Raw genomic sequence first — 19,197 nt, forward strand, 5'->3', positions numbered from 1 at the left:
CGTTCCAATTGATGTTGAGGAACAGACTGCTGTTCCATTTGAAAAGGAACAACAACAGACTAATATTCGCGTTAAAATAGAAAGGGATGATACGAGGACCAGCGATAAGAAAATCCAGACAGAGGCACCACCCTCAGGGGTGATAAGGGTTCTGAACTCCAAACAGCGTAATAAGAAAGTTCAGGTAAAACTCCCGGCCTCCACTGACCTATGGAAAAGAGATCCGAAGACAAAAACCTAGCATCAGATGATGAAGCAAGCCTAGCAAGAAGCTGAGCAACTTAGAGAGCAAACGGTCCCCCGTGAGAAGTATGAAGAGTTACAGCAGCAACTAAGGAACGTCAATCAATCCGAAAGCCAGGCCTTTGAAGGGTGGCGAAAGGAACAAGAGAAAGTTGCAAAGGTAACCCGTAGGCTAGATACTGTTATCAAGCAGATGGATACCTTGTGTTCTTTATACAATGACGTTTTAGCATGTAGGACCCCTGCCAAAAACTATGCTTTGTTTTTACTAGAACGATATTTACAATTAAAAATAAAAGCTATTAAAGCAGGCGCCCCTATACAAATCAACAATGTCAATGACTTTATAGACTATTGTAAACATTATGGGGTGAAGGTCCAGAGATTACTGTGTGAATTTTATTTGCATAACCTCGTGCTAGATCAGGAGACTGAGTTGAACCGTGGTCCTTTTGTTGGGGACATTCAATTGCAAGCATTCATCTCATTCGGGGTTAATCAGATTAAATGGCTCAAAGCCTATAACACTTTCCAGAGGCAGGAAAATGGCCTAGACTTGTGGGTAAGGGCTGAGCCTAGGGACCCATTGCGGTTATGGAAAGCACATAGAAACCTTATGAGAACTCTGGGTGTCATTGAAACGTTAGGACCTATGCATGAGGCACTTATTCGACAAAGTTTAGAGTATTTTCTTTCCATCAAAGACCGCGCCATTGATGCAGCCAAATTTCGGTACCAAATCTCTAATCCAAACATCCAGCTCAGGGAACCGTTTAAGTATGAGAATTTTGAATTAGCTGCCAACCGTTTGAACCTCTATGGCGACAGCATTTTGAAAGCAGGGCCATCCTGGTTAGGATATAGATTTCGCAGTACAATTATTTGGCACCCTGCACCCGGATATCAAGCCCTGTATGAGATGCCTGAGGGTCAAACAGGTCAGTTCTTTGACTATCTAGTCACTCATCATGGCTATAGGCCTCCGCATGAGATTCCTTCTCCAGCCTATTCTCTCACTACCTTGCATGTCAACTACAATGTTTTCATGAGGGCATGAAACAGGGTAAGCAGAGGGGTGTGTGGAGTACTAAAAAGGTATGCTTTTGATGATCATTTCAGTGGCTTTTCAGTAGAATTTGTAAACCTTTTTGTATCCTGAATTTGGAAAACAATAAAGAATTATAACAAAACATGTGAGAATTAATATGCAAGGCTTAATCACTGATAATTGTTATTCTTCTGTGCAGGAAAGGGTGAAAACGAAAAGTTGTCGTTCTGAAGGAAAAGATAAAGACGAGATAACTGCTGTCCCTTTGAAGGGAAACCGAATGCAAACAAGGCTAAGCAGATCAAAGCAAATCGGCCCAGAAAAGGAGGAGAAGACACCAGCTCGGCGGAGAAGAAAAGAAAAGATTAAGGATTGATAGTTTGGCGAATCCCTCAGGATCCTTGATCCTGAGGGATCGCTGCTTTATTTATCTTGTTACTTAGACATCTCCGTCGTCACCTTTATATAAAGGGACAACATTGTTAACCTGGATAATATACTTTTATGTAATTTTCTGTAAAAGATCAACTTTGATCATCGAGTCTCGTTGAGAACTGGTTCATTGTACTTTTGTCTTATGCATTAATATAAACTTGGTGATTATCTTATCTCTGCATCTGGATTAACTCAAAGCGGTGTACCCTTGAGGCTAAGGGCCCGACCCCGGAGGACACTTGCTTCTGTATCACTACGATTTGATTTCTGCGTGGTTTGCTTATCATTGTTATTCGGTAATCTGATATGCTTTATAAGTTACATCATATGCTCTGTTAAGATTTGTTCATTAAGGTTCTTTATATTGACTCTGCATTATATCATCAATACTTTCAGAGTTGATTTGATATTAGTAGACTTAATTGAACATTGTTCTCATTTTGTTACGGAGCCTTTATGCTGTGTATTTGTGTTAAGGAAATTATCTGAAAGATGTGTTCTTTATGATTCAGGATTCATGCTGTTCCATCCCTGAAACACAGTTGTAATTCCTGTTGATGATTGGTGTTAAATCAGATTACTTTTCCAGTGTGTTGCGTGTGTATATGATTTATTGGTGCTGTTCCATAATTTATCGATAGTTAATGATATTCCATTAGTGAGTTCTACTTGATTTGCCTTAAGAGTGAAAGATTGATATTTGATTGTGAAGAGTGCATTTGGGTTAATAGATTAAGTTTGGTTACGACTCGCGAGACTTATTTGTTCGATTGCTGTTCCATTCCAGGTTTGTTGTTCAATTCCTTATTTGTCGTTCCATTTTGCTATCTGCCGTTCCATTTACTTGCATTTGTGTGAGAGACGATCTAACGCTGTAGTGAGCCTCGGCATTCACTGCCACGCTCCCAGACCCGCGACCCATGCTCTAATTTCCTTTCCATCAGTTTCCAAAGGGATGGGCTATTGCTGCCGAACCCTTGACTGGTAAAGCCCAGTTTTCTGAATGTGTGATTTTCCATGCTTTAATTTCCTTTCCATCAGTTTCCAGAGGGATGGGTTATCGTCACCGAACCCTTGACTGATCAGTTACCTAGTTTTAAGAGTGTGTGCTTTAGTCATTTGAAGTAACTTAGTTATAGACAAGCATCTTTTTACTCTTGTATTTTTGTAGAACACTGTACTACTAGCATTACTCTGACAAATAGCCTCGGATTGAGTCACTCTTTGTAATAAGCAAGCGCTCCTCGATTGACATAGTAATGTGAGATAATTAGAGGTGAAAGAGACCCTTCTTATAGCTCTACAATGACCATACTAGTCGGAGCTACAAGTTAATGATGGATTGAACCCCAGCCTATCAGATGCAGACAGAAACATGAGCCCTCGAACCAGCAGCGGCGATGGCACACTGGGGATCTCAAGGGCAAGGTCGAGGAGGAGGGGAATGGGGCCAAGAAGGGGTTGCGGACAGTTAATTTGTTACAATTGCGGAGGACCAGGGCACTATGCTTGCGATTGTACCAACCCAACAAGAATATCTTGTTCATACTATGAGCAGTTTGATCACGAAATGGTAGATTGTCCTATGCTGATCGCACAGGTGAGCGAGAAAGGGGTACTATAGCCTACTGTGACCCAGAATATCCAAATGATGAGGTGCGAAGAAGACCCCAGTGTGAACATGGTGCTTAGAAGCGGCGCGACCACAGGGGAAGATAAGGGGAAGCAGCTTGAGGAAGATACATGAGTTCGCAAGGTTCCTACAAAGGAACCTAAGTTTGACTTGGAACGTGCAAGGGAGATGTTTATGGAAGCTAAGAAGAGCTTCACGGAGGCCTCTACTTCAGGTAGTAAGGATCAACCAAAGCCAGGAATGGATCCTTCTATGCTTACTACCTTTCTAGAGACATGCATCAAGTTGCTACACGACAATAAGGTAGTTAAAGGACTACAAGAGCTGATCAATAGGTGCGTAGGGTCGGGTGAACCGCACATAGTCTGGAAACTGGGAAAGCATGCGTTGCGCACCGGGAGGGAAATGAGATTGACAGTGCAGATTGACAAGTATGAAATGGATAAGGTAATCCTGGACCTGGGTTCGGATGCGAATGTGTTACCAAAGCAGATGTGGGAATGCATGGACAGGCCCACGTTACAGTGGTCTCTGATCTAATCACAGATGGAAAACTGACTAAAGATCTTGCCCATGTGGAGATTGCAAGGGGTAATAGTGGATATCGAAGGCGTGAGCACACAAATGGACTTTGAAGTAATAGAGATTGTTGATGACGGCAATCCTTATCCCACGTTGCTAGGAATAGACTGGGCCACTTATATGAATGGAGTCATCAACCTGAAGAAGCAGAAGATGATATTCGAAAAAAAGTCTCTACGCGTAGTAATCCTGCTAGACCCAATCGAAGGAGAACGCTACACTGAACTTGTGCACGACGATGGAAGCGACGATGAGCTAGATTGTATCTACAAGATAACTGCACGAGACCAGGATTGGGTAAATCCGACTACAGATGGAAGGGTCTCGTGGGAGTGCGCAGGTTCCTGCACTTCGGATTCAGACGAAGAAGATGAATGCTGGCACAATCGGTTGAACGAAGTGACAACGCTAAATTGCAACATGATGACTAAATCACTACGTTGCGTAACAGCCCAGGCCCGAGATCTACCAACATATGATGGGTTGAAAGTGGTGGATGAGTTCTTGAGAAAGTTTGAGAATGCAATACCAAAGCACCAGTGGTTTGATGCGTTGAAGTGGGTGCTACGTGCGACACTTGCGCGTTGGTGGGGAACACACCAAGGAAATTTTGAAAACTGGCACGGCTGCAGGAGGATGATGCGACTATGGTTTGGGACACCAGAACTACAAATAGTAGATAAATACGATGGACGCGATGACCTGCACATGCACCTCACAAAATGGACCAAGGCTTATGGAGTAGAACCTCAGCCTGAATAGGTACACTTATTCTACCATACCTTGGATGTCATACCCAAGAACTGGTATACCGAGACAGAAGTCCGACATGGTATGGGTGAATGGGATGTCTTGCATGGGGGTTTTTTGTTCACATTCACATTTGAAGACCCATGGTCGGATACTGTTGACGACACGTTGCAAGCTGTGAAAGCGCCATCTTCAAAATACCACAGGAACCATGGGAAGTAGTTCAACCAGTATGGTCAACCCAATGAAGCCATGCCTTAGAATGTTATAACATACAAGTAGAGCAGGATGATGACGACCCCCGAAATATTAATATTCCAGAAACTGAAGGGAGTCGCGATGTTCAAGGACCATCAATCGAGGACCCTGACATCACCGTGCCGCTGAAAACAAAGAAGGAAAACATTGGTACAGATGAGGAGCCGAAGTATGATATGTTTGGGGACTATTGGGACGATGCTATAGTGGATAAGGTCATTGAGTTACTCCGCGAATATCAAGATTTGTTCCCGACCAAAATCATGGATTTAAAGGGGATCATTGGCGACTTAGGGATGATGAAGATTGCTCTAAAACCAGACGTGAAGCCAATTAACCAACACCCTTACTATTTGAATCCAAAGTATAAAGAAAAGGTCTGCGAAGAATTGGACAAAACGCTTGTAGTAGGAATTATTGAACCAGTGGAAGAATCCGACTGGGTGAGTCCTATGGTAGTGCAGGAGAAAAAACAGAAGGGAGAAATTCAAATCTGCATGGACCTTAGGCAGCTTAATGATGCTTATGTTCACAATCCATTCCTGACACCATTTAGAGATGAAGTATTAGAGAATGTTGGTGGATAGGAAGCTTACTCATTCACTGATGGTTTCTTAGGGTACCATCAGATCAAGATTGCGCTGGAAGATAGGAGCAAGACAACCTTCACAAATGAATGGGGCTGTTTTCAATATGTTGTTATGCCCTTTGGACTAAAGAATGCGCCAACAATATTTTCGCACATAGTGGTGGCCGCATTCAAGGAATTCATCCACAAGTTTTTGGAGGTCTATCTAGATGATTGGACTGTATTTGGGTTAGTTAAAAACCATATAGCAAGCTTGCAGTTGATGCTGGATACTTGCCGACGACACCAGATTACATTGAATCTTAAGAAGTGCACCATCCTCGTCCCCTTTGGAAATTTGCTCAGCCATGTGGTCTGCAAACAAGGCTTGATGGTGGACCCTGCGAATATTTCTGATATTCTCAACCTGGAAGCACCGTGAAGTGTCAAACAACTACGTGCCACGTTGGGGCATACTGGTTACTATAGAAAGTTTATTAAGAGCTATGCATAAATCATGGAACCAATGGAACAGTTGTTGAAAAATGATGCTACATATTGTTGGAATGATGATTGTAAGAAAAATTTGGATGTTCTCAAGGAAAAAATGGCATCCGCTCCCATTTTGGTCTTCCCAAAATGGGACATTGAATTTCATGTACATGTTTATGCGTCATGCATCACGTTGGGCACTGTACTTATGCAGGAAGGTGCGGAAGGCGTGGATCACCTGATCGCATTCGCAAGTTGGTGATTGTCCAAAGCTGAAAAGAAATATTCTACTATTGATCACGAAGGATTAGCGATGGTATACACTCTCCAGAAATATCGCCACTATCTACTTGGTGGGCACTTCAAGATGTAAACCGATCATTCCGCGTTGAAATACTTGGTGAACAAACATGTGTTGGGGGGGCGCATATGAAAATGGCTGTTACTATTTTAGGAATATGACTTTGAGGTCATCATAAAGCCGAGACGCTTAAATGTAGGACCATATCACCTATCACGAATTAAGACCGGCGAGGAACCAACAAATTTGGAAGAAGGACTACCTGATGCACAACTCTATGCAGTGCGTGTCGTGGATGGCCACTTCGAAGACATTATCCATTTCTTAACTACAGGGGCTGTGCTGCCAGAATATTCAGTCCAGTAGAAGAAGGAATTGGTAGTACGCATGGTGTACTTTTCTGTCAATGCGAGGCACCTCTACAAAATGGGAATCGATGAGATATTATGAAGATATGTACCTGACTTTGAACGAGGACAAATTATCGCAGAAGCTCACGAGGGGGCTGCAGGAGGACACTAAGTAGGTTGGGGGACGGCATAAAAGATTCTTTACGCTGGGTTATTGAGGCCAACCCTACATCAAGATTCGAAAGCATACTGTCGGGCCTACGATGTATGTCAAAGAACTGGGAAACCATCACGAAGGGATGAGATGCCACTCAATCCACAGATGACACTGTAGCCATTCAAAAAATGGGCAATAGACTTTGTGGGACCAATCAAACCTCAGGAGAAGACGGGTGTGCGCTACATCATCACCGCGACGGAGTACCTGACCAGATGGGTGGAAGCCCAGCTGGTTAAAGATTGCATGACTGCCACAACTACAAAATTTTTATTCGACAACGTGTTGACATGGTTTGGATGCCCGAAAATTTTAATGAGTGATTGCAGAATGCAATTCCTCAATGAAACTATTAGCGCACTCACTGAGGAGTTCTAGGTGTATTATCAACAAAGTATGCCATACCATCGGCAAGCTAATGGAATAGTAGAAGTATTCAACAAAATTCTGTAGACTCTGTTGACCAAAGTATGTAACGCACAGTGAAATGACGGGGACTTGCACATACCTGTCGTATTATGGGCATACAGAACCACGTACAAGAAATTGATGGGTTAGACACCTTTCAAGTTAGTCTATGGCTCGGAATCAGTCATGCCTATGGAATACATTGTACCAAGTTTGCGGATAGTAGCGATGACAGGCATGGCAGACCGCGAAGCCTTGGAAGTGAGGCTCGCGCAATTGGAAGAACTTGAGGAAGAACGGTTTCTGGCGGGATTCCATCAATAGGTACAGAAACAACGCGAGAAGTTTGGCACGATTGCCATATCAATTTGCGCACATTCAAGGTAAACGATTTAGTGTTGCTATATGATAGCAAGTTCGAAAAATTTCTTGGAAAATTCAGAATGCATTGGTTGGGACCATATGTGGTAAAGGAGGTCATAGACGGAGGCGCGGTCCAGCTCGTCAAACTTAATGGAGAGCCCTTCCTAGGAAAAGTAAATGGCAATCGCCTGAAGCCCTACACGGGTGGACAGTTGTTTGACTAACCAACCGAAGTATAGTCTTTGTGACCTGAGGAGCCAGAAAACGGTGTGGGACTATAAACACAGGTACTAGAAGTCGGCCCCACAGTAGAGAATCAAGTTAGATGCAGATGATTCTGAAGCAGACAGGGAGAAAATCCAGACAATGGCAGCATGGGGAGTTGCGGACCTTCACGATGCACAGGCATAGCTGGATGAACTTTGCGTGAAGATCACCGCACCAGCCGAGTGACTCGGGATGAGTCATGATGATTGTGTTGGGGGAATGTTAGGCAGTGGATCCCCCAATAGCGGGTTTTTGGGGCTCAAAGCCAAATTTTGGGTCAATGTAATGTAAAACCCCACAAAATGCAGGTGTAGAGCATGAGAGTTTAGGGTAGTCTGCCCTAAAATATTGTAATTTAATTTAGAATGTGTCGGCCTACCCATGGTCCAGGGACCAATGGAATGTATAAATACAACGAGGCTCTAACGATAGAAAGTAGTTTTTGCTAGTTTGATCTCAAGTATTATGGGTTTTTGAATGAGAAATTGGTTCTAAGTCTGTAAGTCTGAGTCGTGGTCGGTAGTAGTAAGAAGAGGCTCTACAGCTGTGTGTGTAGAGGCCTGATAGAGTTTGCAGCTGTGTGCATGGACCCCTGCAGCTAAGTGTGCAGGGTGGAGTGGGATTGTAACGGAAAAGAAGATTAATAAAAGATACATGGATTCTGAAATATTGTGCATCTACTCGTAGATCTGTGTACTTATGCTTCTGTTATATTTTTATGCATATTTTTACATTCTGTGATTGTGTGCATGTGTTATGAATGTGAATGATTAATAAGAATACTGGACCCACAAAATTAAGTCAGATGTATAATAATAACACAGTAAGAGTAAAGGATCTAGATAGCACCTCTTCACGCTCTGTACCCAAAACTACACGAAGATCAAACAACTACGTGGAGCAGCGCGAGCGCACAGGATTAGGTCGCTACCTTTCCAGACCTCATCAAGACATCCCTAGGGTGCAAAAACCTGGTTCCATCACCCTCCCATACTACCTCGGGTGAGACCTCAGTCCGCACTCCGCAAACTGTTACCGAAAGGGCTGGTAGTGCGGGATTTGTTTGGCTAAATCACTTCTGAACCTGGGTCAGACCCCAATAAGCCAACATCCTGCATTAGCTAGAAATCTAATTTCTGTTAGAAACATGGATGATGCAGGTGTAAAAATAGTGTTCGAGAAAAATACATGCAAGATGCTTCCAGGAGAACTGGTATTGATGTGGGGAGTTCAGATTCAAAATATATACAAGCTTCTAGGTAGCACTGTTATTGATGGGTTCAACAGTTCTTTGGTTCTTGAAAGTGGAGCTGAAAATCTAGTGGTCTCTCGAGAAAAGACCATGTTATCGCATCAAAGACTTGGACGTATTGGAGAGAAGGGCCTTCGAATATTGCATGGTAATGGTATGGTATAGGGTATGTCTAATTTCTCTTTGGATTTTGATTTCTATGAACATTGTGTATATGGGAAGCATAATCAGGTGAGTTTCCACTCTAGTGCTAAGAGGGCGAAAGGGATATTAAAGCTTGTGGACAGTCATGTGTTTTTTCCTATTTCGGTTTCATATTTGGGTTAATATGTGTATTATGTCTCATTTATAGATGAAATCTTGAGGAACACATGGATATATTTCCTTAAGAGGAAATTTCAAGTCTTTGATAGGTTAAAAGAATTTAAGGCTCTGGTGGAAAATCAGACAGAGAAGAATATTAAGTTGTTGAGGACAAATAATGGGGGAGTGTTCTTTAAGAAGGAATTTGAAGAGTTCGGTAAGAAGTGTGGTATAGCACAGAAAAATACTACTCTGTACACACCTTTGCAAAATGGAGTTGCAGAAAGGATGAGCAGGATAGTGTTGGAGAAGGAAAGAAGAATGCTCAGTGATTTCGGGTTAGCACATGAATTCTAAGCAAAGGAAATGGATATTGCATGTTACTTGTTTAATAGATCACCTTCATCAATGTTGGAGGATAAGACTGCACATGAGCTATGGACTGGTAAGATACCCTCTCTGTCACATCTTAGGATTTGGCTATGATGCATATTTACATGTTCCAAAGGAGAAAAGAACTAAGTTGGATAGTAAATCTGAAAGGTGCATCTACATTGGGTATAAGGATGGTTTAAAAGGTTATAAGCTTCATAACCCAAAAACAAGGAAGTTTTTGTACAACTGAGATGTGGTGTTTAGATAGGTGAAATATGTTATTAAACATGAAGTCCTACCAAAGGAACCTGAGAAGATAGAGCTTGAATTGAAGGATGAAGAATCAAACTCTACAACAGAACAAGAATCATAAGAGGAAGAGCCACACACTCTGGTTTTGAGAAGATCAGTTCGAGAGAGAATGTAGCTAGATAGGTATAGTCCATCTTATTTTTGTTCAAATTTTTATTTATCTATTACTAATGATGATCCTAGAACTATCAGGGAGGAAGTGGATTTAGAGGATGGAAATCTCTGGAAGGAGGCCATGGTTGATGAAATGACATCCTTGGACAAAATGAGGCTTGGGGTCTTCTAGAGTTGTCAGCTGGAAGGAACCCCATTGGTAGAAAATGGGTGTTTAAGAAGAAGATGAATGTAGAATGCAAGGTGGAGATATACAAAGCTCGGTTAGTAGCAAAAGGTTATTCCCAGGTTCTAGGAATTGATTTTGGTGATATTGTTTCTCATGTTACCAAGTTACCTTCTATTAGATTACTTTTCTTTGTTGTTTCTACTTTTTATTTTGAGGTAGAAAAAATGGATGTGAAGATAACATTTCTTCACAAGGATCTGGAAGAAGAGATATACATGAAGCAACCAGAAGGCTTTGCGGTGAAGGGTAAGAAAGAACTGGTCTGCAGGTTAAAAAAGTCTTGGTATGGGTTAAAATAGTCACCAATGATGTGGTATCATAAATTTAATACATATATATTGGGACTTGGATTCATATGAAGAAAAGTGGATCACTGTGTGTATTTTAAATTAATTTCTGACCATGTTATTTATTTGTTCTTATATGTGAATGATATGTTGTTGATAGGAAATGACAAAGAAACTATCCAGGATTTGAAGACCCAGTTGTCCTCCAAATTTGACATGAAGGATATTGATGTTGTCAACTATATTTTGGGCATGGAAATTAAACAAGATTGGGAAAAGAGGAAGCTCTGGTTAAACTAGAGAAAGTATGCCGAGACAATATTGCAGAGGTTTAATATGTAGGATAGTAAACTTGTCAAGGTTCCTACTCCTATAGGTGTAAATTTATTTGTTCAATAGTGTACCAAGACACAAGAAGAGGAAGATGACATGTCATGTGTTCCATATGCCCGTGTAGTTGCTAGCCTAATGTATGCAATGGTCTATACTAGACCATAAATTGCACATGTAGTGGGAGTATTGAACAAATTTATGTCAAAAACAGGGAAGGATCATTGGACAAAGTTTTTCCCACCTATGGCTTTGTTGATGTAGACTGGGCTGGAGATCTAGATTGGAGAAGATCTGCGAGTGGGTATGTGTTTAACTTATTTGAAGCAGTAGTCAGTTAGATGAGCAAGAGATGGTCTATAGTGGTACTTTCAACTATAGAGGTTGAATACATGACAATCACTCATGCAATCCAAGAAGCATTTTGGTTGCACATATTGTGTTCAAGGATGGGGTTGGTACATTGAGCTATAAGGATAGATTGTGACAACCAAAGTGAAATTTTCTTGGCAAAGAACCATGCTTATCATTCAAAGGAAAAGCACATTGATGTTCAAGATCATTCTGAAGAATGTTGCATATGTTGAAGGATACATCAACAAAATGAAGTAAGTGTGATTTTTGGCATGTTGGGACAAGCATGGACAGTGGAAAAAGCCACAGACTCGAGACTTGGGTTGTGGATCCACACAGTAAAGCATGGGAAAGATATTAGAGGCAAGGTTTCCTAGAGTATCATGTAGTTGTTATATCTTGACATGTGTATTCTCTATATTGTACTATGTGTTGTGATTGTACACTCGATGTATGTGTGGTGTTGTACATTGGGTGTAGGTTTATGTGTTGTGTTGTGCATTGGGCGTAGGTGTATGTGTGGTGTTGTACACTGGGTTTAGGTTTATGTGTGGCATTGTACACCGAGTATAGGTGTATTTTTTGTGTTTTAAATTATGTAGTTGTATGTGTTGTGAAGGGGATTGGTTCTCGGGTTCCATGGCTATGCATTGGAACAAATTCTCTGGAGCCGTTAAAAAAACTGGGTTCCCTGGACATTGTGGCTTCAATTACTAGACTGTGGAGCTTGTGGATTGGGAAAAACACTCCAAAGCCCTGAAAAAACATAGGTTCTCTGGAGGATGTGGGTTGAGTTACTAGTTCTTGGAGCCCTGGACAACTTGGTAAAGAGACCAATCTTGAGTTTTTGTATTGAGGGTAGAGGAGGTTTAGTATTTGGATTCCCTTGTTGCTGATATTTAGGGTAGAGGTGGTTTAGTATCTATATGCCCTTGTTGATGATATTGATGGAGGAGATGGTATAGTCTCCAGATTCCTTTGTTGCTTTAGAAGAGAAGAGAAAGCACTAGGTGCTTGTCGAGTTTTGAAACTAATCCAGTGTGTGTCTGGAAAGGACAAAGACCAAAAACATGAGAAAAAACCAACTTAAAGATAAGTATCAATATTCACTTCAGTTTTTAGTTATGCATATAGTCTATGATTATGATTTATGATGGTTGAGTTTTGAACTAATTGGATGTGATATGTTTATAAATGATGGTTTGATGAAAGATATAGTTTGACTTTTGTGACAGGAAGTAAACATAATTTAAAGTGTAACTTATTGACGGGCTACTAATGAGGTATGATTTGAATTTATTTCAATTCCTTTTGAGTCTAATGGAATGATGTTCTTGGTACAGGAAATAAGGGAAATGGCTGGTTTGGGTGGTTGGAAATAATTGCAAGAATGCTAGCAACAACAATGAAGGAATTGGAATGTGCAATAGTGTGTTGGTAAAGCATTCAGGAGCAGGGCCATTGTAGGAAATTGGTACCCAATAATGTATGTTGATTTCCATGAGCATGCTATGACCAATATGATGGTTTTGAGGCAGGGTTATGCCTTGGTTTTTAGACTTTTTTATGTGAGGAAACCTTTTCAAGGGATGAATAGCTTGAGAAGGGGATGCCAGTGGACATTGGAAGGTGTGTGGTTGCACAAAAGGGGGTGACCGAATTTTCCGAGCGACTGTGTAGCAAAGAAGGGAAGGTCGGGGAATTAATTTGTTTTGGTTATTAGCAATGCCAAATGGAATCACAAGCACATTAGGAGTGCTCCCTGGAACAAAGAACTAGCAACTGTTCACTGAGAGAACAAGAAGCACAAGGATTGTTGATCTGAAAATGGGGCACTTAGGCTTCTTGCCTAATCTACAGAAACCTCTCCCACTTCCAAAGCTTTAAATATTCCCAAGTCTTCATGATCAACCAATGTGGAATTAAAAATGCTTGAAAATATAGGTGTACGCTGGTATTTGATTTAAACTAATTATAGGCTTTAAAATCTGTTATTTGTGTTGATATGTAAATGTGCTTGAACTGATATATAAATACATATAACAGTAAATAATGAAGTAGTAAAAAAAAACACAAAACAACAATATTAATTTGGAGTTCACCATGAGCTCTAGTCAACTCAACTAGTTTCTCTGGGATTATGACAAGTCCTTTTTACAAGCTATTCGCTCAAATCCACTATTTTTACATAGAAATGATGGGTTTAGACACCATTTTATCCCTAGCTCTTAAATATCTCGCCTCTCGCTCTGGCTTTTCGGCTCTAGCTCTGGCTCTTGGCTTTGGCTCTGGCTCTGGCTCTAGCTCTTTGGATCTGGCTTCTTATCCCTCTACAACCTTCAGCTCTCTGGATTTTCACATGAACCTCAAGTGACCCCAAAATCTCCCTCAGCTGCTCTGCACAATACCTCTTCGACTCTCTCTGCTCTCTAGGCTCTGCAACTACTTTCAGCATTTAGCCTCTGCTTGCAATTGAGCTCTCTACCTCCTTTCAGGTGAGCTTCTAGCTTTTTGGCCACCCCAGCCATTTCTCTATGTGCAATCATCCTTTTGTGGCTCTTTGGCTTCCTTGTATGTTGTATGTTCGACAGCCATTTGGCTCTTGGCCTCTGCCCACTCAAATCCTTATTCTAGTGTTAAATAATCATTGCATAATGCATTCAGGGGAGGCGACCACCTAATCTGCAATAGATGAGGGCATCGGGCCTTTGAAATCCCTGAAATGGCCATTCTCTGTTTACACAGAGAAATGCATTCAAACACAAGAAAACCCGTCACTTTGCCATTTATCGGACTTTAAATATCCTGAATTCCACCTTATATTTCTATTAGGTCCACCTGAAATCGCTATCGCAAGTCGCCATGCCAATGTTTCATGGTTTTCTTTTGTATTTATAAAAATACATTAAAATCTTAAAAATCCCGTAAAATCGCTTTGGGCGGATTTGAAATGTTTATGCAGTGGCGTTTACAAAACCCTTTCGGGTCCGTCGCATCACATCGACGCATATATATGTGGCCCGCTCCGTCGCATGACCCTGAAACGATATGCGATATCACAATAGCATATTGCATGGGCCTAGGGTTCCAATATGGCATAACTGATGCTGACACCGATTACGATTCGTCGATATCAGCTATCGGTATATCGCTCGACCCAATCCCTATGTTATATCACATGTGCCTTCCCCCGACCCAATATGTCGAGGATCGACGATCGGGGTTGGCTTGCCTTTTTCACTTAATCTACTCTTTTGCCCTGGCCAGATGCGATTTCCCCTTTTGAAGGGTTTTTTTGTCCTTTTTAAAGGATTTTGCCTCTTTTTTCTAAGGAACAAAGGGCATCTTCCTTAAGAGATAACTTCTCCATCTGATGTCCATTTTCACCCATTCAAGTTGCATTGGATTTAGAATGAAGAGATCTCTAAAATGAGACTATTTCCGAGAGTAGCTTGCGACTTTCATTTTCCTCTGATTTACAAAGAATTTGTGCCATTTGGCACCTTTTACCTCTTATATGAAGTCTTTTAGACTTAGAGGTTTATTCAGGATCCATTTCTGGATCACGCCTTCCCACTAAAAGAACATTTGGTCTCCAAAAGACTGATATACTGATCTGAACAGTAAATGAGAGTGACTCACCTTCTTCTTTTAGAGTCCCTACACTTGCCTTGCATAGTGCCTCCGAACCAAAGCTTCTGACCGGTTCCCTTCTTGGATGGGATGGTCCTCATGAGAAGAACTGTCTTCCTCCTTGCCTTCCTGCAGTACTTCTGCTAAAATGGTCATAGAAGGTAGGTTGAAATTCTATGCCTTGATCATTGATCCAAGGTGGCTCAAACAAATGTGAAGACATCTACTCCACAAAACTTTCATTTGTACTTGTTTGAAAAGCTACCAACAACAACTGTTAACAACAACAGGTATACAGAAAATAACTGGATGGACTAAACTCCTGCTTCAACAAAAGAAACAGATTTTCACATCTTGTGAACACCTCCATGTCTTGTATCTACATACAAATGATGGACTAGATAACAAGCCCACAAAACACGCCTTTAAACAAATGACCCTTCAAGTCAAGCATGTAGAAAAAGACCATTAGGACTCTTTTTCAAAAGATGAAACACTTCATCATTATCTCCATTCGGGGACCAAGTTAACTTCTCCCAAGTCAACATGGCATCACATGCATGTCAAAGAAATCAATCCTGCAAGTTAATTACACATACATGTTCAAAAACAAGGAAATCGTCAAAATCCTTGTGTTCATACATCTCCTACTCATGCATGCATTTCATACTTCAACTTTCACTTAATCACACTGTACTTTCGAAGCTGAATTGAAACATAATGTAGATGCATCAATAGACATTCAATCTTAATCAGGAAAGAACTATAACCATTCCTTACCAATCCCTTTCAAAGGTACTACCTTTGTCGGCACATCAACATCATCATGTGAATCATTCTGAGACACATCAGTCATGGAATCTTCCTTTCCATTTCTGCCATCTTCTCTTTCCACTTTCTTCAGCTTTTGTGGAAGCATTGTTGGATTCATAGTCCAACATTTTGCAGCAAGATGTCCTTGCTTATGGCAGTGAGTGCACTGCATGTGCATCCTCTTGATAGCATGATTTGCCTTGTCCAATTGACCTTTGGCTTCTTGCTTCCTTTCCTTCTTCTGCTTCCTGTGTGTGGCCATTTTCTTCCAACATATAGAAACATTATGGTGTTCCAAACCACAAAAGGAACAAGCAATTCTTTTTCCATCTCTATGTGGAAATTTATCATGTTTTGCAAAATCAAAAGGAATAGATTTATACCTTTCTCTTTCACCTTTATTTCCTTCATGAGGAGGTGAAGCAAATGAAGAAGTGGCTCCCTTTGGAACACCATAAATCTCTTCAAGGCTATTAGAGTCTCCCCAACTCTCTGGTTCAAGTGTGTGCTTCTGAAAACCTGCATCCTGCAAATGATGTTTCAAGCTATTGCATTCCTCCTGAATACAATCTTCACACTCTGCATTGCAACCCCTCCTTGGAGCTGTTTCAATGGCCTTCATGGCAGCTTTGGAACACTTTCCATAAGACTGTCCATAGCCAAGACCCAAATACTTAGGCCTTTCCTCAACCATTATTGGTTCAACAATACCTTGCGCATTCTTTCCCAAGCCCTTTCCTTCATAGCCCATCTTGGACATTAGCTTGGAACCTATGCCTTTACTATGTTTTTCAAAAGAAACAATATAAGAATCCTTAGATAAATTTGAAGACCAACTGGAATGGTTTACCTCTTCTTCAAGTTGATACTTGACTAAGGCTTCTTGGGCAACAAGGAGCTGTGTCTCCAACTCATGCATCCTTTTTAGGTTCATATTTGCAATATGAAGTTGCCTCTCCATTTCCTGCAATTTGTCAGAAAGCAACTACTTCTCTTCCTTCATGGAATTCAACTGCTCTCTAAGTATGTTTCTCTTCATCCTCATACATTTCTCTCACCATATCCATCATGGTGGACAATTCTTGCTTCATGGCTTCATCAAAGAATCTTGTGAAGAACGTAGAATTTGAGGACCCACTTGTAGAAGTTGTCATTATGCCAATGACTTCTTATTTCTTCTTGTCCTTGCTGGACTGAGCTATCTATAACTTTCTCTTCACCTCTTCAAACTTAAACAATAGTCAGTCTATAAAACAAGCATATAATCAACCTCTGACTATTTAAACACCTTTCAGACAAGCAATCTTTGCTTTGTCAATCAAGCCTTCTGATATTACCTTCTTTGAAGGTGTGGTTAATCAATCTTAAGCTCTGATACCACCTGATCTAGAAATAGGTCACTTAGGCTTCTTGTCTAATCTACAAGAACCTCTCCCACTTCCAAAGCTTTAAATATTCCCAAGTCTTCATGATTAACCAATGCGGAATTAAAAATGCTTGAAAATATAGGTGTATGTTGGTATTTGATTTGAACTGATTATAGGCTTTAAAAACTGTTGTTTGTACTGATATGTAAATGTCCTTGAACTGATATATAAATACATATACCATTAAATAATGTAATAGTAAAAACAAACACAGAACAATAATATTAATTTGGAGTTCACCCAAAACTCTTGGGCTACGTATCCGTGAGCTCTAGTCAACTCAACTAGGCGCTCTAGCATTATGGCAAGTCCTTTTTACAAGCTCTTGGCTCAACTCCACTATTTTTACATAGAAACGATGGGTTTAGACGTAATTTATCCCTGGCTCTTGAAGCTCTCGGCTTTCTGGCTCTCAGCTCTGGCTCTGGCTCTTCGGCTCTAGCTCTGGCTCTTGGCTCTAGCTCTTGGCTCTGGCTCTTGGTTCTGGCTCGGGCTCTTCAGCTTTGGCTTTGTCTTTGGCTCTTCAACTCTAGCTTCTTGGCCCTATACAACCTTTAGCTCTCTGGCTTTTCACTTGAACTTCAAGTGACCCCAAAGGCTCGCTCAGCTGCTCTACGCAGTAGCTCTTCGGCTCTCTCTACTCTCTTGGCTCTGCAACTACTTTCAGCATTCAACCTCTTCTCTCAATTGAGCTCTCTACCTCCTTTGAGGTGAGCTTCCGGATTTTTGGCTACCCCAGCCATTTCTTTGTGTGAAATCATCCTTATTTGGCTCTTTGGCTTCCCTGCACGTTGTTTTCTCGACTACCATCTGGCTCTCAGCCTCTGCCCGCTCAAATCCTTATTCTAGCATTAAATAATCATTGCATAATGCATTCAAGGGAGGCAGCCACCTAATCTGCAACAAATGAGGGCATCGAGCCTTTGAAATCCCTGAAATGGCCATTCTCTGTTTACACAGAGAAATGCGTTCAAACACAAGAAAACTCATCACTCCGTCATTTATCGAACTTCAAATATCCTGAATTCCACCTTATATTTCTATCGGGTCTGCCTGAAATCGCTATCACAAGTCGCCATGCCCGTGTTTCATGGTTTTATTTTGTACTTATAAAAATACATTAAAACTTTAAAAATCTTGTAAAATCGCTTTGGGCGGATTTGAATGTTTATGCAGTGGCACTTACAAAACCCTTTTGGGTCTGTCGCATCACATTAGCGCATATATATGTGGCTCGCTCCATCGCATGACCCCGATGTGATATTGCGATATTGTAATCGCATATCACATGGGCCCGGGGTTCCAATATGGCATGACTGATGTCGGCGCCAATTGTGATCCGCCGATATCAGCAATCGACATATCGCTCGCCCCGATCCCTATGTTATATCAAATGTGCCTTCCTCCGACCTAATATGTCGAGGATTGACGATCGGGGGTGGCTTCCCTTTTTCACTTAATCCACTCTTTTGCCCTGGTATAATGCGATTTCTCCTTTTGAAGGGTTTTTTTACCTTTTTAAAGGATTTTGCCTCTTTTTCTAAGGAACAAAGGGCATCTTCCTTAAGCGATAACTTCTCCATCTGAAGTCCGTTTTCGCCCATTCAAGTTGCGTTGGATTCAGAATGAAGAGATCTATGAAATGAGACTATTTTTGAGAGAAGCCTGCGACTTTCATTTTCCTCTGATTTACAAAGGATTTGTGCCATTTGGCACCTTTTACCTCTTATATGAAGTCTTTTAGACTTAGAGGTTTATTTAGGATCCATTTTTGGATCAATTGTAGAGCTAGACATTGTATGTAGACTTTAATCTTAGTAGTGGATTCTAGACATCCTAGGAAGGAAGTGAAT

Source organism: Pinus tabuliformis, chromosome 1_2, assembly GCF_031772625.1.
Source record: "Pinus tabuliformis cultivar Carrire ecotype Pingquan chromosome 1_2, CPIR1, whole genome shotgun sequence".
NCBI lineage: Eukaryota > Viridiplantae > Streptophyta > Pinopsida > Pinales > Pinaceae > Pinus > Pinus tabuliformis.